The 22,631-nt window shown below is 53.5% G+C and overlaps 1 long non-coding RNA gene across 2 annotated transcripts in view; it reads left to right on the plus strand.

The window, feature by feature from the left end:
* Positions 1-22,631, plus strand: part of LOC307197169 — a 154,641-nt gene that overhangs the window by 42,102 nt on the left and 89,908 nt on the right. For both annotated transcript variants that reach the window (XR_013831341.1, XR_013831342.1), the window contains exon 3: positions 17,235-17,436. This is a non-coding gene — a long non-coding RNA (uncharacterized lncRNA). The remainder of the gene's footprint in view (positions 1-17,234; positions 17,437-22,631) is intronic.

Consider the following 22,631-nt stretch of genomic DNA (forward strand, 5'->3'; position numbering starts at 1 on the left):
TTATTTCCTCTCAATTTCATTTTCCTCATTTTTAGTAATTTATAACGTTTTGGTCTGTTGTACGCATCTTTGCTAGTTGCCTTAAATCTTTTCTGGGGAAAAGATAATATATAGGTAGATATAAACTATGAGATATGCGGTAGTCCAGCTATTTCATGTTTATCTTTTTGTTTATTAACACTCTTAAGTTTCTGGATTCATGTTTGGGAAAGGGAAAGAAACATCCTCCAAAGAACTCACTTTTTTTCTTCCAGTTTTATTGAGATAAAATTGACACAGAGCAGTTTGCGAGTTTAAGGTGTGCAGCATAACGGCTTGACTTACAGACATAAGGAAATGATGGCCACGGTATGTTTAGTGAACATCCGTCATCTCATACGGATACAAAATAAAAGTAGAAAAACTACTTCTTCCTTTCAGGGTTTATTTCCTTAACAGCTTTCATGTGTAACATTCAGCAGTGTTACTATATTTGTCATGCTGTACATTACACCCCTAGCACTTATTTATCTTGTAACTGAAAGTTTGTACCTTTTGACCACCTTCTCCCAGTTTCCCCTCCCAAACTCCCCACCTCTGGTGACCACAGGTTTGATCTCTTTCTTTATGGGTTGGTTGGTTTGTTGAAGTATAATTTACCTACAACGCTGTGTTAGTTCCTGGTGAGGAACATAGTGATTTGATATTTCTCTATGTTACAAAATGATTGCTGCTCCAAAGAACTCACTTAAAAAAGTTCTAATGATCAATACTACCTAATACCTAAACCCAGTTAGTCATAAAACTGAGAACCTTAATTTGGAAAGGAAACTTAAAAGTTTCTGGTCCAAAAGTTGTGATCTCACACATGATTTAAGCTAAGAGAAATCAGAAATTACCTATCTATATTTTACATTCTTCTTTGAAAATATTAAAGAAGAAACATTGAGACAATGGAATATGTAGTCCATTTTTACATCTTGATTTCAAATTACTTCCTTTACCTTTGATATGCTTTCTTTTGGTTTAGATTTTATAAGCATGATGGTTTAAGGAAAATCTTGTACATATGAAGATATTAGCAACGGTTCTCCAGAGAAACAGAGCCTATATAGAGAGAGAACGACGTATATAAAGAGGGAGAGAGGGACTGAGCGGCCTGGGTAGCTCTGGCTGCAGGTCCAACATCGGTAGGACCGGCTGGAGACCAGGGAAGGTCAGATCTCGAGTCTGACCGCTGTCTGCTGGGACAGTCCCTGCTCTCTGGGGGATTAGCCTTCAACTGACAGGGCAAGGCCCACTCACATTATGGAGACCAACCTGCTTTACTCAAAGTAGAGACTTAAATGTTAATCTCCTCCAAAAAAATACCTTCCCAGATCATCTAGAATAGCGTGTGACCAAATATCTGGGTATGGCTCTCATAGATTGAGTGTTTGTGGCCCCTCCTCCAAATGTATAGGCTGGAATCTCAACTCCCAAGGTGATGGCGTTGGGAGGTGGGGCCTTTGGGAGGTGATTATGTCATGGGGGTGGGAGCGTTTGTGGAGAACCTGAGGACAGGATGGCAGCTCAGACACTCCTGCGTTACTCTGTTGATGAGTCTGTCCACAGAGGCTGCGGTCCTGTCCCTCTCTTTCCCCTGGTGTGGAGGGGAGCCTGGAAGCACGAAAGGCCCACTGATGGACAGAATGACCACTCCACGGCCTGCTGTCAGAACTGAGCTGGAAGGTCTCGTGCACAGCAGATGCTCTATTAACATGAACCAAGGGTGTTACTGTTGCGGGTACTGTCACCTGATGGTACGTTACTGACTTAGGCTGTAGAGGACTCGACCCCAGTGAAGCCGCTAAAACACACGCTGTGCGAGGGCAGGACGCTGCTTGGTCCGGGATGGATCCCAGGAGCCCGCACGTGCTGGGCCTGGCCCTGGTGCGGCCCGGCCAGGGTGGGGACCCTCTCTGCACCCAAGTGAGGCTGGGGCCTCTGGCTGTGGTGGCCTCTGTGGGGTCGCATGCTGGGCCTTACCCTGGGAACAGCTGGGGAGGGCTTCACACTGGTTCCCTGGAGACCTGGGGTCCAGAGAGGAGTGGACAGGATGCCCAGTGGACGGGAAGCTCCTGAGGACCCTGCCTCTCCAGGGAGCTTCGGGCCCCGTGGGGACAGAGGTGGGCTCCACCCCCACACACGGTGACTGCTGCTCTGGGAAGATTCCTTGTCCAGCGACAGAAACCATCCCGCGGCTGGTGGCCCTATTTGCACAATGACTTCGTTTACTCACTTGATGACTTGGTTAAAAACTCTGACATTCGGTAGCTGGGAAGGGGCTTGCTGGCTCAGGACAGCGGCTCAGCAAGCAGGGCGTTTGCAGGACTCAAGCCGGGAGGGGCTGTTTCTGCAAAGCTGCGAGTGAAAAGAAGGATTTTACAAAATCGCTGCATCTCAGACTGAGCACAAGTCACCCCCTTTCTCGTCTTCTTTGCTTGTTGAAAAGTAATTTTTCTTCCTGCAAACATGAATTGTAAAACATCAACTCCTTTTCCACTGCTTTTTTCAGAAGAAAAGAATTAGCAAAAGCAGGTACCTTGTTAGGAACAGATTATGCGTAGAAGGAATGTACAGAGCTTAGGGATAAAAGCCCTTGCGTCACTGAGACGCTTCAAGTTGGGTCTGGGGCAAGTGCCTCTCAGGTCATTTCAAGCTGGGGCCCATTCTCAGGACCCTCGGAGGATTAAGAAATAAAACAACACCCATTGTCCTGGGCCATTGTGGCCACACTTGGGTTAACTCGGGTTAATTGAGACTTGTGCCCCTGGGCGTCCAGAGACTTCGTGCTGCAGAACTGGAGGGTCTTGCTGTAGTTTTGTGCAGACGAGAACCAGAGCTGCAGACCAGCAGGGGCTGATCTCTCAGAGAATGAGACACAGACCAGAGACAGAGAGACAGAGACAGAGCGACAGAGAGAGTTACAGAAAGACAGAGAGACACAGAGAAAGAGACAGAGAGAGAGACAGCGAGAGACAGAGACAGAGAGACCGAGAGAGAGAGAGACAAAGAGAGAGGCAGAGAGAGCTCGCAAAAGGAAAGGTGTTCTTGGCAGTCCTGGAGTTCAACAGCTATAAAAGTCAACAGAAGTTTCCCCAAAATGTTAAATGTGGAGTTACTGCACAACCCAGAGATTCCACTCCGAGGAGAGAACCCTGAGAGAAACGAACACGTGTGTCCACACAAAGCTTGCAGGAGAACGTTCACAGCAGCTTTACTCACCAGAGCCCCAAAGTCGAGACAACCCAGATGTCGTGTCCATCAGCTGAGCAAGGATCAACGACACGGGCTCCGTCCGTACGGTGGTGTATTGTTTGGCCATAAAAAGGAATGAACCTTGAAAACATTCTGCTCAGGGGAAGAAGCCAGCCAGAAGAGACCATCTATTGTGTGACAGCGTTTCTATAAAATGTCCAGACAGAAGGTAGATTAGTCGTTGCCCAGAGGGTGGGTGGGGGAATGGGGGTGACTGCTCATATGGGTATAAACTTTCTTTTTGGAGTGATGAAAATATTCTAAAATTAGCATGTGATGACGGTTGCATAATTCCAAGAACATACTGAAAACCTTGAACGTGCACATGAAGCTAGACTTTATGGGATGTACGGTCGTCCCTTGGCGTCTGTGGGACGTCGGTTCCAGTATCCCCTTGAGTACCTAAATCCCAAGATGCTCAGGTCCCTTAGGTCAAACGGCCCAGTGTGTGCATCTAACCTACATGACACCCAGTCATCGCCAGGTTACTCGTAACACCCAATACCATGTCGATGCTCTGGAAATAGTTGCCGGCACACGGAAAATTCAAATTTGGTTTTTGGAACTTTCTGGAATCTTTTTTTCTGAATATTTTCCATCCGAGGTTGGTTGAACCCATGGATGGGGAACCCATTGATACAGAGGGCTGACTGTAAGTTATATTATTATAAAGTTGTTAAAAACAAGAAAAAGTCCAAATAAATCAAGAGCATTTTTCTTTGAGTGAAAAAATTCTCTGCTTTCTTCAGTGCTTTCAGGCAGTAAACACACACCTGAGGTGGGTTTCCTGAAGGCGGGGCTCTGGACAGGACCTGGGCATGCTGCAGGAGGGTCCCCGCTCCCGGCAGGACCCTCAGAACTGGCCTCTTCTGCCCTTCACACAACTGAGGAGACACGCTCGTTCTGCGGATAATCTGAGAGACACGTCCCTCTCCCACCGCCTTTGGCATTTTCCAGCCGGAACACGTTCACAGCCTTTGACGGGGTTCTCCATGAAATGGACAGATGCCCGGCCTCACACCGAAGGGTGACGAGGTCGCACGTGCCCTGGAGGCGCAGTACGCAAGAGGCGACACAGGACTAGACCCAGAACTCTGGTGCTTGGGACAAAGAACCTGCACTGTTTTTAGAGCGGATGTGGCTGAGGTCATGGGGAGCCTGTGGACCCTGACTCGGGGTTGCCAGCTGCAAAGTCGGGGAGAAGTACTTGGGTGTCACGTGGTACCACCGGGGCCCCGGGGCCCTTTCCTTGATCTCAGTCCCCCTTTTGGGGGCCTACAGCGTTTTACAGATGTTCAGTCTTGAGATGGCTTTGCAGACCTGTGACTCGCCCTTTGCCATCCCCGAGAGCACCCCGGAATGCAATCTGATTCCACCGCATCGATGCCAGCACCCCTGCTGACTGGCACTTGCGAATCGCCAAGGGGCCAAGGGAACAGGGGTTCCCAAGTCTGTGGGTGCAAAGCAACCTGACCGGTTGTGAGGTCTGCACCGGCAGTGGCCCAGGGAGACCCCTCAGGCTGGCGGGGACCCTCCGCGTGCACGTTGGGGCCTGGGGCCGCCTCAGGGGTGAGGCTCTGGGAGCACCGGGCTGCTCAGAGGCCTTGCAGAGCTTCGGTTGAGCCCTGAAGGACGTGTCCTGTGGGCCACGGCCAGAGGCTTGGCCGCGGGGGGTCAGGCCTGGAGAGTGGCCACAGGGCCTTCATTTAAGGTGGAGGAAAGGCTCCAGTTCGCTTCAGGTCCCCGGGTGTGGTTGGCGGCCCTCATGGGCGAGGGTCTTGAGGAGACCCCGCAGGAGCAGGAAAGGCTCGCGTGCTGTTTCGCCGGAGATCCCGCCGCCGGCCTCCCTCCTGCCTCTTCTTTTGCAGTTATGCTCGAAGGAGGAAGAACCCACGGGAAGCCTGGTGTGGTCCCTCCCGTGATTTGGGCCCAGAGCAGGGCGGTGTGGAGGGTAAGTGTCCGGGAGCGGGCAGGCCGGCCCCGACCCTGTCTGAGAAGGAAGAAAAGCCCCTTGCCACGGTTTTCACCGTTACATCTCAAACTCCAAACAAGGCCCATGCCTCTGGAGTGGGTGGTTGAAAAGTGATTAAAAAAAACTAGTGCACAAAGGATGAGAAGAAAACAGTACGGAAGCTGAGAAGAAGCCACACGCGTGTTGGGACCTGTTGGAAGCCACAGTGGGTTAGTCTGCGTTTCACGGTCAGGGAAATCTCTACCCACGGATGGACTTGGTCCCCAGCCCCAAGGCAACCTGCCCCTGCTTTTCTCCTGGAATTTGGTGAGTGGGGCTCTGAGTTCTCAGTCCACATGCTCCGGGCCTGGGCTCTTATCCTTGGGACAGACGATTCAGCTGACCCAGGGTTTCTCTGTAAAGAGAGAGATGGTCAGTGACCAGTGCCTCTCTGTGTAATAAAACGTCTAGACGGCAATTAACACCCATTTCCCCAAGACTGGGACTGTGTCATCACAGGCCCTGCCACTTCCCAGGGAACCAGTCGAGGTCTGTTTCGCCCTGAATCGGTTTCTCAGCCGGACCAGGATGTGCACAGACTGGTCGCAGCACGAGACGCACCCCTGCGCCGGGCCTCTCGTCCACCTGCCCGACTTCACCTTCATCCCTCCTGTGGGCCAGGTGGGGCGTCTGGGGACCCAGGCTGGACGGGGTGCTGGGCTGTCCGTGTCTGGCCCTTCGTGCTCAAGCTGGAACCGAGGCTGTGAACGCCTGGCGGCTGGCTTTGTGCAAGCTGACCCCCATCACCAGCTCGTCTGACACCTGCGGCCCGGCCTTGACAGGGACGACGAGCCAGTGTGGCAGGGAGTGCGGACCAGGCCCCCCGAGGCACCAGAATGTTCCTCCCTGATGTTCTCTCCTGGTCCCACCGGGAACCTCCTCCCTGGCCTATTTCTCCACTTCCGATGCCTGCTTCCTCCGGACCGGCACCCGCCCCCGGCGGACAAAGTTCCTGTGGTCTCTGGCTCTGCTAGGAAGTGGGCTCTGCTTGTTCTTACGGCAGAAGGAAGGATAATATTCTTGGTTCTTTCAGCAATCGAGCTCTAATAAGAGTATTTCTCAGTGATGCAGAAATCCGCGGGGTTCTGCTCAAACCGGAGGATGGGATGGGGACAGGAGGAGGTGTGGTCTTTGGAAAACACACCCAGCGACGTTCACTGTTTCTCTCTGGTTGAAGGTACTGCATGCGGCAAGAAAGAGGTCTCGAGAGGTCGGGAAGCACAAAGGAGGAGGAACGGGCAGAGACGCCGACCTGAGGATGTGCTGTATCTCCTTCAGGGCTTCTTATACGTGTGCATTTGCATCTTTCGTGCTTTTGTGACATTGGGAACGTGGCTCCCGCTCTAACCATTTACCGTGTTGTAAGCCTTTCCCACCATTACACGCTCTCCTACAGTGTGGTTTGCCTGGAGACGCAGTGAAGGACCGTGCTCCAGCAGAAGGAAGCAGCTTCTGTCAGAAGCTGGCTGACTACCCCTCAGAGCCGAGGCCCTGATAAAGTACATACGGACACACAGGGGCCTCAGAACGGACGGACGGCCCTTCTCGGAGCAGCAGAGGCCACTGCAATGTGCTGCTGAGGCTGGGGGCAATGAACCCGTTTCTCAGATGAACACACTAACCCGCATATCGGCAGGAATAGGAATCATTTGTCCCAAAGACTGTGCTCTCTTTCTCACACTCCAAAGATGCCCATGCAATCGCGGGAAGCGTAGTAGCAATTTATGCATTAAATTATAGGATAAAGTGTGATTTTGCAAAGCTCAATAATAAGTTATTGAAAGTGGCATATTATACGTAAAATGCAAATGTTCTTGTAATTTGAGTGATTCATCTTTCAAATACCTGGCGTCTGGCCTCACTTCTCATAATTTTCTTAGGGGTATTACATGGCTCAGGCTTTATTTAAGACGAAGCAGGACTGGATAGAATCTTCGGTCTGTGTTCGCCGTCAAGGTTGACGTGGCGGGAATCACTTGCTTTGATCCTCATTGTAAGCGTCTGAGACCTGCCCCGTGCCAGGCTCTTTTCTGCATAAGGCTGTGGCGTCTTTGACCATTTTCCCACGTGGCAGGTCTGTGACGCGTCACCTTGGCGGGTAGAGGGAATATAAAATATTGCAGGTTGGCGCTGCAAGTCACGAGCAGAGGAGCCCATGAGAAAAAGGAGAGAAAAGGTGGGGTGAGGATGGGCAGGTGACTCAAAGCCAGGGGGAGAGCTCCGCGCTTGCAGGGACGGGGGCCTGGGTGGCAGGCGGCTGAGCTGCAGACCCCGTGGACGTGGGCTGAGGCGGGGAAGCAGCACCCTTGTGCCCGTCTCTGCCGAGGCCACCTGTGACGTTTCTGGGAAATTTACACGACCGTCCACTGTTCTGCTCTTTGCCTGGCTAACTTCCCACGGTGTATCCATCACCCACCCTGGCATCCGTGCCAGCTGCTGGGTTTGAGATGTTCTTGAGGTTATAAATAAATGCCACGGTGCCGAGGGGCAGACGAGACGGAGCCTGTCGGAGCTTGACATCGGCAACAAGTTACAATTACAGTGGAGAGGCGTGCGGTGACTTCCCTCCACCCGCAGATTTAATTGTCATGGGCTGCAGGGGTGGCGGGGGGCGGTGGAGGGGCTCCGAGGGCCCTGTGCGCTCGAGTGAGCTGACGGTGGCCACGCCAGCAGGACCGTGGGGCCCTGACACCTGGCAGCTCTGCAGGGGTGGTGTCTCCAGGTCGCAAACTGGGAGCCCTCGTCCACCCAACAGTGGGCATAGAGTGGGAAGCAAGTTGAGTTTTTAAAAAGAATGAGCATTTAGTAAACCACCTGAAAGAAGCCGAACTTTTCCCAGAGGTACAGAATGTGAGTGACCCGCCTCCATGCTGATGCCCAGGTGCACGGCCTCCCAGGTGAGTGGGGACAGCCCGCTCGCCCTCCCCGACGCCAGCCCCGTTTTCATGACTCCTTTTTGGCAACTGGGGTCACTCCTGGCCTCACTCCTGGGCTCACTTGTGGTCAAGTGGACGCAGCTCGGATAATCGCTCTCACTTTCAGGAAGTTCATTGTTCGTAAATCTCAGACTCCAGTGATGATGGGAAGAGGCCACGCTATGACAAGGCGGCCAGGGACATAGGTGAGAAGTGGATGTAATCAGGAAGCTAATAGTCATCTTGCAGCGGCAACTGGACTTCTGAATTTTACATTGCTTGCATTTATTTTTTCTATTCTTAATTACAATGATTCCATTAATGAGGAGCGACCTTCGGGACATAGAATGGGATTCGTTTTGACTAAAGAGGACGTGAGCTCTGTGCACGTGTGGGAACAGCGAGCTCATGGATTTCCACTGAGTGGCGACGCAAGTGCTGCTTCCCACACGAGGGCGAGGATCACTTCGTGGACGGAGCGGCAGCAGAGACCAGCACGCAGCTCGGACACAGGGACCCCTGGTCTCCAGGGCTGTGTGGTTTCACACTGGCCCTCGGAGCTCTGCTTGCCATGCTACTTGCTGCTATGTGTGTCCTGAACTTGAGATGGATGTGTTGATCCCCGTCAGTCAGCGACCACCTTGCGGGCAGCCAGGAGGACCCTGCGGGGAGGTTCCCATGACAGAACAGGTGGTTTAGATGTGAGCTGCGTCCAAGGACTAGGAGGGTCCCTCAGCTCACACACACGGAAAAGGTGGGGCTTGACCGCTGAAGAGCACAGGAGCTCGACAGCACCAGGCCAGCCTTGCACCCCGAGCTCCCAACAGCTCAGCCCTGCACCCCGAGCTCCCGACAGCCCAGCCTTGCACCCCGAGATCCGGACAGCTTAGCCCTGCACCCTGAGATCTGGACAGCTCAGCCTTGCACCCCGAGCTCCCGACAGAGCTCAGCCTTGCACCCCGAGATCCGGACAGCTCAGCCCTGCACCCCAAGATCCGGACAGCTCAGTCCTGCACCCCGAGATCCGGACAGCTCAGCCCTGCACCCTGAACTCCCGACAGCTCAGCCCTGTACCCCGAGCTCCCGACAGCTCAGCCTTGCACCCCGAGCTCCCGACAGCTCAGCCCTGCATTCGAAGATCCCAGCCCAGGTACAAACAGCCAGTTACCGGTGGAGCTTGGAGAGGCCGCGGGGCAGAGGATGTGCTCCCCACGCTTTCTCGGACACACCCCTGGGGATGATCGCACTGGAGGCCGCTTCACCCAGACAGCATCGCTCCCCTCAAACGAAAGGGCCCTCCTGACTTTGTGCTGACGCTGCTTTGCCAGTTCAGGCCAGGCTGCGGTGGGCTGCCCACCCTCTCCCCGTGCCCCTGTGGCTGGCCGCCCGCCTGCCCCGTGGCTCGTGCGTCAGCAGCTGTCGTGTGCGTGATGTCACCAGGTCACTTCACCTCTAGGGACCCACACGAGGGCTCCAGACAGCTGGATTCTGCAGTTTTCTGAGCATCAGGCTTGCGCCAGGGAGTTTTGGGGCAGGGTCCAGATCCTGGAACCAAGCCCCCAAAGCACCACACGTTTCCTCTTCCCAGAAATCAAAAAAAGTTCCACGAGATTGTGTCTATTATCTGATTATCCTGAGCTGTTAGGTCATAGATGGTTATTAGGTTCTTTCTGAAATAGTCACAAAAGAGAAGAAATAAGATTATATGGCCCTTAAAAAAAAAGGCAGTATATCGTGTTACAGTGAAAAAGAGAGAGATTAGGGGCCGGAGGAGAAGTAGGAAGAAACCCACAGGAGGGGGCAGTGAGGGAGGCGCCTTGGCGGAGGCCACAGGGAGGGGACGCGGAAACGGCAGCTGTTCGTGTGTCCAAATCTGAACTGTTCGAGTTGTTCGCCCTAGGAAGGTGGGGAAGCAAGTGCTCCGACCGCAGCCACGGGCCAGGCCTGTCACGCGGGCCGAGGCCTGGCCCCCGGCTGCCTGGAGCTGAGGGTGTGTGGGGCAGGGTCGGGGCTAGAGGGGAGGGGCCTGAGGCCGGGCCGTGGCACCTCTGGTGCAGATGAGCAAATTCTCATATATTTAAAAATTAAAAAAAATTGCGCGTCTTGGATTTTGACGGCTGTACCTGCATTCCAACCGATCAGTTCAGTTGAAACAAAAATGACCTCTATTTTCTCCCGTGCAGAATTCATCCCTGGGGGTGTCTGCACACCATCCCCTGAGCCTGTGCGGTGTCTGAGGGGGTCCCTTGGCGGGGCCCGCGCTCGTGAGCCCGAGGTCCTGAAGGAGCCTCCGGTCAGGAACAGGCCCTGGCCCGCGTCGGCCGGGCTGCGCTCATGCCACTGACCTTTTATGGCACTGTGATGCAGATGTTCCGCGGGGCAGGGCGCCGGTGTCCCGGACGTCCCTCTGACTCCGCAGACCTTCCTGCAAGGCCCTCTGGATCCTTACCAGACCCAGGGGTGGGCCTGGCTGGGGAGTGGAACCTGGGGCCTTGATGTCCCCCGAGGCACCGGCCAGGCCCTTCTCGTTAGCTTCTGCTTTGTCGGGGACGGGACCTCCTGCTTCCAGGACGAGGTTCTGTGGAGGATGGTGGGACTGGGCTACGTCCAGGGGACAAGCCCGTGCTGGCCGGCCCCTCTGGAGATGCCTGCTCTCCTGCCCCTTCCTTATGGCCCAAGCGTGGGGCGGAGCTGGTGCCCCGCTGGCGGCCTTCCAGGCCCCGCCCCCCCAGCGTCCCCCCCCAGCTGGCCCGCCCGCCCTGCACAGCTCCACGTGACACCCAGGGTCCTTGTCCTCGGGTCCTCGTGAAAGGAGGCTTCTGGCTTTGGGTTTTCAAAGGTGCAGGACCCGAGGAGTGATGCTGGTCACCAGCGTTTCCAGGCAGAGGCCCTGCTGGGGTTTCATGAGGTTGATCTCGCACCTGCGCCTCAGGTGACAGCAAACCTCAGTGCCAGCTTCTGCGTTGCCTGTCCCTGGCCGCCTGGTGAGCGCCCCCTCCAGGTCCTCTGCCCACAGACGACAGGGAAGGCCGCAAACACCCAGGGAAAAGCACAGACAGTGAGCATTACGGGAGCGGGCAGCAGGTCTCGTGGAGGGAGGTCGCTGGGCGTGGCCCTGGCCCGGCTGCGGTGTGGCCCTCGGGCAGCGGCCTGGGAAGTGTTTTGGAAGCGCGAGCAGCGTGGGTCCGCATGGTGGAGGGAAGAGCTTGGGCAGGCCTGGGCAGGTGTGTGGGCCGTGTAGGCGCCGCTGCAGCGCTCTGCCCCTTCTCGTCCAACTTGCCCTAAAGGACACGGCCATCAGGAGCCCCTCCTTTTTCTGTAAAGTCAGAAGAAGCACATCTTTGGGGAGCAACACCCGCATTTTCCTAGAGACTCTTCAGGGCTGGTTCTCAGCCGAATGCACACAACACCCCTCATTTCATTAGGAATGTGATGAGGATTTTTCTCTCTTTTTCATTAAATTTGAATTTCAATTACAAACTGATCTTCCTGACAAACACTTTGTCATTTAGCTACGATACTACAACTTATGCCTTCATCAGACGCACCTGAAGCAGAACGTGCGGCCTGCGAGAGCAGCTGCCCCCGAAAGAGCGTTGTCTTAACACTGAATTTATCATATCCTTTTCCCCCAAGCTTTCCTCTTAAAGAAAAACAAATACTGTTTATTGAATGACAATAGGATTAACCACATAATCATCACAGTGTCTTAAAATTGCTATTGTAGGACTTGGATTTTATTCCCACATACAATATCTTAACCATCTCTCTCTTTTAGGATGATAGTAGTCAAATACAACGTACCACCACTTGGCGGAACTAATTTGAAGATTTGAGTTAATGGCCTGTGTTTGGGCACAGAGACAGGTCCCTGGTTTCTGTTCCCATGTCCCCAGTGTCACCCTGCCATTGACAGGGTAGAGGACACGCACGCCTGCCTCTGTGGGGGGCCCTGAGGGCCCCTCCCAAGTGGGGCTCTGCTCTCCTGCCCGTAAGGTGTCGGGCACACAGTTGGTGCCCAGTGGGGTATGTGGGCTGAGCGGACGGAGGACAGACCATAGAAGGGGGGGGACCAGCATGGGGGGTCCTGGAGCCACAGAGATGAGGCCTCTTTCCAGGGACACAGCCATGTGAGGACAGAGGGGACTGGAGACGGCAGCTTGACCTTGAGGTGCAGCCTGGACGTGAGGAGGGGCCGTGGTGGAATGAGGGGGGATGGCTGGCGTGCTTGCAGCCCCGCAGTGCACCCTGGAGCCTCGAGGTAAGGGAAGGAAGCTTCTGGAATGTCCCCTGTGTGACAGCAGCCCGGGGAAACCCACTCACCTCTGTAGGTCGGGACGCTCTGGGGGTTAGTCTGCACATGAGCTCCCAGTGGATGGAGGTTCTGGACACAGACACTTAGGCCAGTAGATCACTCACGAGCCTAGCACAGCAATTAAGTGAACCGACCTAGGAGCCAGACCTCTGGCTTCAAATGCTGGCTTTGCCACGAGATACATGGCCCCGGGCAGATGGCTTAAGCTCCGTGCCTCAGTTTCCCCACGTGTAAAGGGGCACAGCACAGGACCCACTGCACAGACCCCCTGTGAGGTCTGTGGGGTTCCTATTCTTGGAATCTAGGACAGTGCCAGACACACCGAGAGCAGTGGCCTTGGCCCCTGGTTTTATTCTAGAAGGTGCGTCTACTGCAATGGCTGGGGTCACGGGATGATAAGTACCAAGGGCTGCTCCACCCTGGTGACCCCAAGAGGGGACATCAGAGTCGAGAACACGCAGTCCCCGTTCCATCCGTTTCCCAATCCTCACACACATGTGACTCCAAGATGGAAAGTCACGGGAAAACCTCTGAATAAAACCTGGGGACTCATCTTGGATGTGACTCGGTCCCTGGGAAGAGGCTCAGCTCTGCCCGAGCACTGCTGGAGGCCGGACCAGGCCGGGGGTGGAGGGATCTGCGGAGGAATTTGCCAGGTCTCTCGATCAAGGTTTCAGGGTTTGACCCACCACCGGTTGGCCAAACGTTTCTTTTTTCTCTTGGAAGATCAAGTTGTAGTTTTTCTCATCTGTGGTTACATTTCTAAGTAACTTAGAACTAGCTAGTACGTAGAAACGACACAAAAGCATCATTTATTTCCTGAATTAATTTCTTCTGTTGCCCTCAATGCACAGGCACTGGAGGATTTAACTGCCCGAGTCACCCCTCCTGGGGTGTCTGCTGTGGCCCCGGCCATGTGCTGTCCCGTCCTCCCGCTGGTGGGGTTCCTGTTGGTGGAACTATCTAGAGTAACCGGGCTTCACGCTTCTTCCTGGAACCCTGGCTCTGCAGCTGGAACAGAAACACAGTCCGAAGCACCAGGCAGCTGATGTCAAGCAAAAAACCCTCCACAGAATCTGACTCGCATGGCTGCAGCTGGGTGTTGATTTTCAGTCCAGGAAACGAACAAACTTTGGAAATGATAGACTCCATTCAAAATTCTTTTGCGTTGTTGCAACGCGCAGCCCTGGCTGTTCTGAAGCATCTTAGGGGCGCCTGTCCTCGTAGGGAACACACCTCCGTCTCACGGGGCTCAGTTAGCGTTGAAACTAGCGTCTCGGAGCTGAGCGTGGCTGGAGGGCACGCCCCTCTTCTCAGTCATCCTCACGTGGAGGACGTGGCGTCAGGTGATCAGAGAGCATGATTCCAAGGTCAGAAATTTGTTGGGATGTCAGGCTGCTGAGTGATCCTGGACAAGACGTTTAACCTCGCCCAGCCTCCGTTTCTTTATTTTTAAAAGGGGCTAATAATATAAAGATTAGGAAGCTGAGTGAGTGTCCCAAAGGGTCCTGGGTACAGTGTGACTCGGGCCCTTCGGTTATGATGGACGTCGAGAAACGATGCTGTTTACTGCCTGAGCAAAGCCCCCTGCTCGTGTGCCTCTCCAAACCCTCTGCGGCCGCAGAAGGGAAGCCTGGCTGGTGTTAGTTAGCGTTTAAGTCTGTGTCGTTCAGACGGACTCCGCCCCTCGTGTATCCTCCTGGGAGCTACTGATGGCATCAAGCCTTCGGAGCAACTTACGTGTTTGGTGAGGCGAAGTTTAGATGTATTTACGTTCTCTACTCGATCAAGGCTGCTCATCTGACCCATTGGGGCAGCTCGATATTAAAAGAAGAGCGAGTAATCTTTATGGGAATCATCCCCCATAGAAAGATGAAGTCAATATTGTGGAATGCTTGGCGGGAAACATTAACAGACCATCCGGCTCTGAGACGCGAGACTCGGGGGGAAGAAATAAAAAGGAGGCCCTGGATCGTCATTGCAGCCTCGCCTAATTCTCAAGCCGGGCCAGCCAGGCCACCCGTGAGCCCATTAGGAGAACAGCTGCCCTGAGAGAGAAGCAGGGGCCGCGGTGTCTATTTATTAAATCTGGGGAGAGGCTCCATCCATCACAGCAATAGGTTTTAAGTGTTTGCTGGGCCAGGGAGAGCCCCGCAAGCACTCTTTGAAGTGTCTTTACGAAGGTAAACATCTGAGGAGTATAAATAGCTCACTCTTCCCGCCAGTGAGTAACCGTGTCAGGGGGCCGGGTGCAGGGGCCGGAGGACATCTGAGAAGGAAAGGCAATAAAGGAGCCCTTGGAACAGCAATTTGCACATTTACTGCTCTTTGATATGTTAACTAGATTTTTAAAAAATGGAATTCTTGTCTTTCGAGGTCCTGGGGCAGTGATTGCCTCAGTGAGGACCTGCTGGGCAGTGGGGGCCACGCAGCTTCTCGTTAACATGGCGACTCGGACGACCTCTTGGACGAGACGTAGTGACCGGTGGTGCCGTCCCCTCCAGGAGCCGTCGAGGGGGCCGAGCAGGGGCCTCTTCCGTCACCGTCACAAGACTGCGTGAATCTTGGGAGTTTCTTGTAAACAGGACATGTCCATTCTGAAAATCAGCAATGCTCTAGAGGACAAAAATTTAAAAACTTCATGCCATCCATACATCTTAAGACCCAATAGCTCTGGGTTTTTCAGTTTAGTGCTTTTTAACCTCCAGGAGATTGACCGATTATGTTAAAATATGTTACCATAATGGGACGCACGGTATAGTGTGTTATTTGACAGGATCTATGACAAAATCAACATCAGGCCATGCAACTCAGTGGGAAAGCCAAGTCTTCCAAAATTCAATTAGTTGGATGAGTAATAACTTTCTTCTTCACGTGTATTTAGTTGCTAAAATTTGAGCCATATCTTTGACTTCGAAAACTTACTAGCTGTCCAATGACAGATGAAAGAAGACTTTGATTTCCAAAGTATGCCGTTCCAGCTGGCGGTGATCTCCCTGGGTTCCGGGGGGGAGCAGGGTGGTGGGGAGACGGTAGGGTGACGGGAACCGTGACGATGCTACCGTGTGAGGATAGAGAGTCCACGCGGAGGTCGGTTATAGCGGCAACAGGAGCTCAACCAGCCGAGGGGGCAGCAAACACGCCGTCCAGAGGCCGAAAGAGCAGCGTCCGCTCTTGGCCTTGCCCCTTGGCTGGTCCTGGAAATGTGGGCAAATCACCTACGATCCCGTCCTTAAATAACCAGCACCTGCAGCGGGTTCTGGCCTCGCTGGCAACACCGGTCATCTCTTCCATCCCCAAACCTCCGAGGCGGGAGCTTGTGCAATGACCTCAGCCCACTTCCACCGAGCAGGCCTAGGTCGGGCCGCCTGTCTGTGAGCGCTGGGAGGCCAGCAGATCCAGGACCGTGTGGGACCCCCGGCTCAGGCAGGCAGCTGACCCCACGGGGAGAGGCCCCCCCCCGAGCCAACGTGCTGGAACATCCTCAGGAGCGCGAAGGACGGGGACGGGGGGCGCCGGAGCCCCCGGGGGCTCTCCTCACACAACCCCAACCCTGGGCACCGTCCCAGAGCAGCGACTCCCCAGGAAAACTTCCCAGGTCACCCCAGCCCGTGATTTTCAAACTACTGGGCTCATGACCCAGTGGTGCACGCAACCAGCATTTACATAGAAACAAAATAAAAAGCAGCGGACGAGGATGAAACAGGTGTCGGAGCACCGGGTTCTTCAGAAAGCTTCTGCTTTTGTTTTGTACGTTGAGTGTCACCTGCAGGGACCAGGTTGGACCTCGGCCGTTCCTGCGACCCTGCCGTTCAGTGTCACTGTGGCGCTTTGTCACGATGCGACTCTCTGGGTGCTGCTACTTCACCAAGCCCCTTTCCCGCAGGGCTTGCTGGCCGTGCATAACATGCCCGTTCCACAGGAGAACCTCAACCAGTGTTCCCACGTGGAGGAGGAAGTGGGTTGAGTGGACGTGAGCCCGGGCAGGAGCGCAGACCTCGCCGTGTCCTTGGCTGGACGGGGCCCACGCTCGCCGGCCCATCTGAAGCACTAAAGGGACTGTGATATCCAGGCCACCTGGGCCGGCCAAGACCCCAGCCCCTTGGAAGGTGAGGGGCAGGGCTGGTGAGTGAGCGACCGATGCTTCCCAGCAGGGACTCTGGGTTCCAACAGCCTGGAGTCCCGGGCCGTCCCGCAGGATTCGTCCACACCCTGGGCTCGGAGTCCAGCAGAGGCCCCTCCAGTGGCCATGCCCCGCGCCCCCCAACTCAGGCCAGGACCCTTACTGCTGCATGTCTGGTGCGTGGGCTTCGCCCTGTCCCTCACGGATCGTCCCCAGAAAAGCTGTGTGTAAATCGAATTTAAACAAACCGTGCTTTGCATCTCATATTTACTAGGGAACGTACTTTTTTCTCCCTTGAAAGAAATTTGAGGTAATATTGTTTTAAAGAATAGAATCTTATTGAAGTGTAAATTGTTGTTCTTGTATTTGTTTCCTTTCGTAGTTTCTCTATGTAATACCGGATGCATATTTGAGAAGGTGTGCGGTAAATATTTTAAGTTCTCTCTCTCTCTGTACATGTTGTAAACATTTTTCACTGATAGACGTTAAGTCTCTGAGCAACAGATCGGCAGATCCCGCCCTCCTTCTTCCTTCCTTTTTCACTCTTTCCTCTTTTAATCTTATCCTGACCTTAATCTTCTGAATGTCTAGCTGGCGGCGTTCCACGGAGAACTGTAATGAATGCAGCTGAATTAACGCCTGACTCGAGCCATCACCCGGCCTCCTGGTTTCCAGGACCTGCCGTACGCCCCAGCGTGGAGCAGAGGGCCTGGCTAATCCACACCCTGACTCTTCGTGACCATTTGCGGAGACCACCACGTGTCTTGGCCTTGGAAAGAGAAGAATAAATAAGGTACATCCCTAGTCTCAAGGAGTGGATGCTTTAAAAGAGAGAGAGAAGCAGAACGTTGCAGAAAAGCCTGGCCCACCCAGCACTAAAGATGATTGACGGGTGCAGAAAGCACAGGTGAAACCCTGGCTGGGGTTTCGGGGGCCCGGAGGGGTAGAGAGCCGCCCTGGGTCTCCAGCGGGTGCCAGCGGGCCTGTGTCCCAGGATTAGAAGCGGCTGGGACAGTTGAGGCAGCTTCGCAGAGACACGGGTGTGAGGTGCCTGGGGCTCCATGCGGTTCAGGATCGGGGGGAAGGGGGAGCGGGGGAGGGTACTGTGCAAACCCGCAGGGTCAGGTTTAGAAGGGGAGTCCGTGTGCCAGCGGGTTCTGGACAGGAGAACACCGGCTCTTCATCTTCCCGAGTATCTGTGGCTCCACATCCCCTTCTGATCCTGAAATTTGCCTGGGTTTCTCACGAGGTCAGTGAAACAGGACTCAGGTCCGTTCTAGAGTTTTCCTTGGGACGAGTCCTCAGGTTTCTGTTTACCCGAGTCGGGGAGCAGATGGGAACAGGACTTGCCAGTATCTGTGAGCACGTCTCTGGATAACCGTGTGGGGCTGCAGGAGCTCCCCAGGTCTCGGTCTCAAATTCTGTCCTGTCTGCGTGGATGATCTGAGGCTGCTGTCGTGCTGGGCCCAGGAAACTCTGATTTTATCGCATGGCCGAAGTGACATTTTCCCAGCAGACACCTCCAGGAAAGAAGAAGATCTGGGCGGGGGGTATTTGATGGCGCTATCTCGGTTCTCATTCACCTCGTCTGTAAGGTGAGGCTGCCGGAGCGGCAGGTCCCCAGGGGCTGCGCTCACCTGTAGCCCTGCGATCATATCGGGTGTGCGTCTGGTGCATTTCCGTGCACGCGAATCTTTGGCAAATTCTTTGATGGATAGAATTCTGAGACGATTCTCCAGGTAAAGTATTTTTGTGCATACTAGGCGTGTCAGGGAGCAGAACCAGACTGATCTGAGCTCTCCGAGATCTTAGGGCTCTGACGGACCGCTCGCCTTCCCCGGGGGATGGGTGTGAGTCACAGACGCCGCGGCCACCGCGGGCGACGCTGGAAGGGGCCGCTGTGGTCTGAGCCTGCCAAGGGGAGATTGGCTCCCGGTTCCCTGCCCATCTCTGGGTCGCGGGGCTTTCGTCCACGAAGCAGCCACAGTCACTCCAGGCCCTGCGACACGGTGCGAGGCGTGGGAAAAGTGCGAGGACCCTCTGGCGCCGTGCCAGCGCAGGGCGCGCTTTAGGAGTGGCCTGTGCGGTAATAATAACAACGCAGAGGGGTTAAACGCAGCCCCGAGCGGTGCTGCCTGGTCCCCGCCCCACCTGCGAGGGTTCAAATGTGCACAGAACATTTCTCAGATCAGCGCCATCCCTCGGCTGTTTTAAGACAGCTGACTCGCCTCTGACAGATAGATGTGTGTGTGTGCATGCATGTGTGTGAATGTGCATGTGTGTATGGGCATGTATGTGAATGTGTGAGCGTGTGTATGTGCATGTGTGTTTGTGTGTGTGTATGGGCATGTATGTGTGAGTGTATTGCGTGTGTGTATGTGTGTGCATGTGTGTTTGTGTATGGGCGTGCATGTGAATGTGTGCATGTGTGTGCGTGTGTATGCATGCATGTGTGTACATACATGTAGGTGAGCGTGTGCATGTGTGTTTGTGTACGTGTGCGCACATGTGTGTTTGCGTGTGCATGTGTGCGTACGTGAATGTGTGCATGCACACGTGCACGTGCGTGTGTTTGCGTGTACATGTGTGTCTGCATGTGCACGTGTGCATGTGTTTGTGTGTGCACGCACATGCGCATGTGTATATGCATTCATGTGCATTGCGTGTGTTTACGTGTGTGCATGTGTGTACGTGCATGTATGTGAACGTGTGTGTACGTGCATGTGTGTGAATATATGAGTGTGTACGTGCCATTGGGCGGGGTTGATTCCGCTGCATATTATCTGGCGTTGTGTCGTATCCATTACCAAAATACTGTTATCTCAGAGGTAAGAATTTAAGTAACTGAGGGTCACATCTCACAAAGACAACAGCTCCTGCAGCAGGCAGGCGGTGCCGCAGGTCCTGGGAGCTGTCGTGATGCTCTGGGGGGCGCTGTGCACATCCTGACCTACCGTTTGTAGAGCAGTGCAGGACCCTGGCCAACGTGACAGTGATGCTGTTATGGCTACTGCCTGCTGGAGTGATTTGGAGGGAGTTGGTCTTCCCACAATGACCATTTTTCATGCCCACATTCTCAGGCTGGAAAATACTGGGGACGGCAGAAAACACTTGGAGCTGAGACAAACCACTTCAAATCCTGGCACCGTGCTGAGCCTTCTGGGTGGATCCTTCCAGAGGCTCAATTCTTTAAATAGCCTTTCCATTGGAGTTTGCAGATTTGAGAAATGGCCAGTGGAGTTTTTTTTTTTTTTTTTAAAGTTCAAGTCTTCCTTGCCCTGAATGAATCAGATGACTCTCTAGGGAAGGATGGGGCAAAACCAACAAGGTCCTTGTTCGACAGAGGAAGGGTCTGGTGTAAACGGCTAAAAGGAAACCCACGTTAGCTGAATTCCTCATTGTGGACCCCAGCTTTGTCCTCATTACTGAAGATAAGACACCCTCATTTTTGCCTTGTGAAACTAAAGAATCAAGTGGGCGGTCAAATAAAGAAGAGGCCGTGCATCCACCTGTGTGACTGCCGGGGACCCACGCGGGGACCTGCATGTCGGTTTGCAAAAACAAATTTAATCGCCAATTATGGGATTATAAAACACCTGAAAATCCTGGACCTAGAAGTTAGCTGAGCAACGTTGACCTGGGGTTTTAGTGAATTTTAAGGCTGTAATGAAATACAGGCAAAGGGGAAGTATTATTTTGAGTTTGCTTGAGCTTGCTTTGAAATTGGATGTGGACTGCAGGTTCTCTCTGTGTGTATGTATATGTAATGGACACAATAGGTAATGTTATGTATATACGATGTATGTTAAGTGGTGATGATGAGTCCAGTGCAGACAGTTTGCAGTGCTTTTTGCTGCTCTTTGCGTCTGTTGGGAAGGAGAGCTGGGTGACGGTGCTCAGGGCTGCACAGCCAGGGTCCAGGGCCCCGGGGCGCCTTATTTAGCACGTACCGTGGATCCACGCCCGCGGAGCTCATGGCCGGCATCACTGCAACTCGCCCTGAGGGAGGCTCATCTAACACACGTGTTCTCAGCAGGAGGGACGTCACGGCCTTCCTGTGCTCAGAACACCCACCAGCATCACACACGGGACACTTGTAAACAGTGAAATCATCAAGAAGAAGCTTGAAAATTTGAGAAACGTGGCCCTGAATGGACCCTGAAGAGGACGTGTGTCTCCCGTGTAAGAGCTGGTGCAGGAGGCAGGCATCACCTGTTCGCTGTCAGCTGGGACGGGCACCCCGGCGTCTCTGTGTGTCTGCGAAGGACCGTGAGGCCCTGAGCGTTGATTTGAGGTGACGGCATGTTTTAGGGCGTGAGTGAATTGCAAATACGGAATCCATGATCCAAGAGGATGGGCTGTGTCTGATGTCTAGGAAGCTCCTGCGTAGGAGGAGAAGGCAAATATTTCTGTCTTCTAGGGAAAACCAAAGCACGTGTCTTGGCGAAGCTGGAGTGAGGATGAGAGTGCGGCCACGGCCACTGAAGGCGCGTGGCCTGCGTGTGAGCTCATCAGTCTGGTGACACCAAAGCCTTCGTGTCTGTCTCCGCACCTTCCTGGCGATGCCGCTTCCTCCTTCTGTCCTGGCTGCTATGGCGGGATGCGGGATGCGTAGAAGCAGAAACACTTATTTCTGACCTTCCCCAATCTTGCCGGGCATTTACAATGTTCTTTTTCGTTGCACTGGCTTGTTAAAATCACCCGTGCCCCCCGGATCCTTTCTTAACTCCGCATTTCCTCAACTCTGAACATTCGGTGTGATCGTCAGTATTTTGCAGGAAGGAACAGGAAAGAAAAACATAGCTGCTCAGGTCTGTGGGCTCCACTGATCGCACGTATTTGTTTAGACGTAAGTTCCAGAGGCAGGTGTAGAGGACAGTGGGCTTACTTCTAGTTATGTCCTTGTTAATGACACAATGGATTTTCCTGTTAGTTTGTTACTATTTTTTAATTATTGGCATTAGCATTGATCTCCCAGAAAATGAATATAAAATAGGAGAAACACCCTGGCCTCATTGGCAGTATATTATTTTTCGAGGATCTAGCTCTGTGGCGTTGAATGGAACCATTTCCTCTTCGCCCACATTCAATCAGGGCTTGTCTTCTGTATCCCTGGGCAATTGCATAACTCTAATATTGACCTTAACCGAAGTCCTTTGTTTTCTACCCTAACAGCCTGAAGCATTAAAAAATGTGTGTTTACTTAATTTGTCCTGGCATGCGGTGTAATTACAGGCAGTTTGTTTTCTCTGTTGTAAAATATGGTCTGGAGCAGGAATAAAGTAATGTGGAAAATTAACATCATGATGTACTGTATCATGGAGGAACACTGAAAATGCCCGCCAGCGCTCGTCCTGGAGGGGTGCTGCTTGTGTCGTATGCAAGAGCAGTAAGGAATAAGCGCGTCTTTCTCAACGATATATGCATGATTTTCAGCTGCAGTAAAGTTAATCTGATCTGCCTCTGAGGATAAACACCACCACGACGACGAAATCAAAGACCCCGCAGAGTCGGGCGGCGCTCTCACAGCTTCGAAGGCCTACCTCGGTGCTTGTTTTAGTGGATGAATCTCAGGGACGCCATTCTTGGCTGAGTCCCGAAGGCGGCGGACACGCCGCGGGTGTGCCCACGCTTGCGTCCCCACAGGCGTCGACGGGCGCGCCCAGATGGAAACCGGGACACAGGACAGAGCGCAGCCCCTCGGGCCGCCCCGTGGCCTCCACCCCCATCGCTGGAGGGTCTTGCCAACTCTGCAGAGCTGTCTGCTTCTCTGTCTCACCCCTCCTGCAAAACATTCTGTGATACTCTCTGTGAAGGGCACTGTATAAATAATAAATTGTATTGTATCATTTACCAAACTTCAAGTGATCACAAAAAGAAACATAATAAGCCTCTTACAATAAAGATAACAAATTCCGCAATTCGCCCAGGGGGCAAGTTAGGACAGTGTCTGTGTGGGCGCATCGGACTATGCCTCCCTCAGCTGCT

The sequence above is a fragment of the Stenella coeruleoalba genome (genome assembly GCF_951394435.1).
Source record: "Stenella coeruleoalba genome assembly, chromosome: 14".
Classification (NCBI taxonomy): domain Eukaryota; kingdom Metazoa; phylum Chordata; class Mammalia; order Artiodactyla; family Delphinidae; genus Stenella; species Stenella coeruleoalba.